The sequence below is a fragment of the Brassica oleracea genome, chromosome C7, assembly GCF_000695525.1.
Source record: "Brassica oleracea var. oleracea cultivar TO1000 chromosome C7, BOL, whole genome shotgun sequence".
Lineage (NCBI taxonomy): Eukaryota > Viridiplantae > Streptophyta > Magnoliopsida > Brassicales > Brassicaceae > Brassica > Brassica oleracea.
The window spans coordinates 9,779,534-9,780,830 of record NC_027754.1 but is presented as its reverse complement, the minus strand read 5'-3'; positions in this window follow the sequence as shown (position 1 = coordinate 9,780,830).

Genomic DNA, 1,297 nt, shown 5'->3' with positions numbered 1-1,297 from the left:
ATTCTTTTCTCGAGAACCTTTCTTATCTTTGAGCTCAATACCCTCTGGAACTCTCATATGAATTTCATTATCCAGTGGACCGTACAGATACGCGGTTACTACATCCATTAGGCGCAGATCAAGTTTTTCTTTCACGGCCAGACTGATCAAATATCGTAATGTAGTTGCGTCCACCACAGGGGAATAAGTGTCCTAATAATCTATTCCTAGTCTCTGTGAGAATCCTTGTGCTACAAGCCGTGCTTTGTATCTCACTACTTCTCCTTTCTCATTTCTCTTTCTCAAAAAGACCCATTTGTATCCCACTGGTTTGACATCTCTTGGTGTCACGATTATAGGGCCAAAAACGCCTCTTTTCTTTAATGATTCTAACTCCACGTTTATAGCTTCTTTCCATTTGATCCAATCTGATCTTTGCATGCATTCATATATGGACGTGGGTTCTAGATCCTCATCTTTTTCCATGATCTTAAGTGCTACTTTATAAGCAAAAATATCATCGACGTCGATATCATTTCTATTCCATTTCGTTTCAGACATCATATAATTTATAGAGATCTCTTTATTGTCCGGCCTTTGTGTCCCATGAAGTTCGGCGTCCCGAACCCCATCATTTGGAACGGTCGGATCATTTGGCATGGCCGATCAGCTGGATACGTTTAATGAAGGATTCGGCCAAGCCGTTCTGTGTATGTACATGTGCCACGGAGTGTTCTACACTTACCCCCATGGACATACAATATTCATTAAACGCCTGGGACGTAAACTCACCAGCATTGTCTAGACGTATAGTCTTTAAAGGGAAATCTGGAAAGTGTGCTCTAAGTCTTATTATCTGAGCAAGTAGGCGTGCAAATGCCAAGTTCCGTGTGGATAGTAGGCAAACATGCGACCATCTGGTCAATGCATCAATCAGGACCATGAAATACCGAAACGTCCCACTAGGTGGGTGTATTGGTCCACATATGTCTCCCTGGATCCTTTCCAGAAAATTTAGGATCTCTTTATCCACTTTGGCTGGTGATGGCCTAGTTATGAGTTTCCCTTGTGCACATGCTGCACATGTGAGATTGTTTGGGACAACTCCTTTGAACGTGTGCCCTTGTGAATTCATTATTAGTTTTCGCATCATATTAGTACCGGGATGGCCAAGCCGATTATGCTATAGAGTGAAATTGTCGCAGGCATTAGCCTCGATCATACTGATCTTTGCATAGTATAGACCAGTAGCTACTGCGGGTACGGTCTCAAGGACCGTCCTATTGCCTTGGGTGATCGAAAATATGTTAAGGAATTC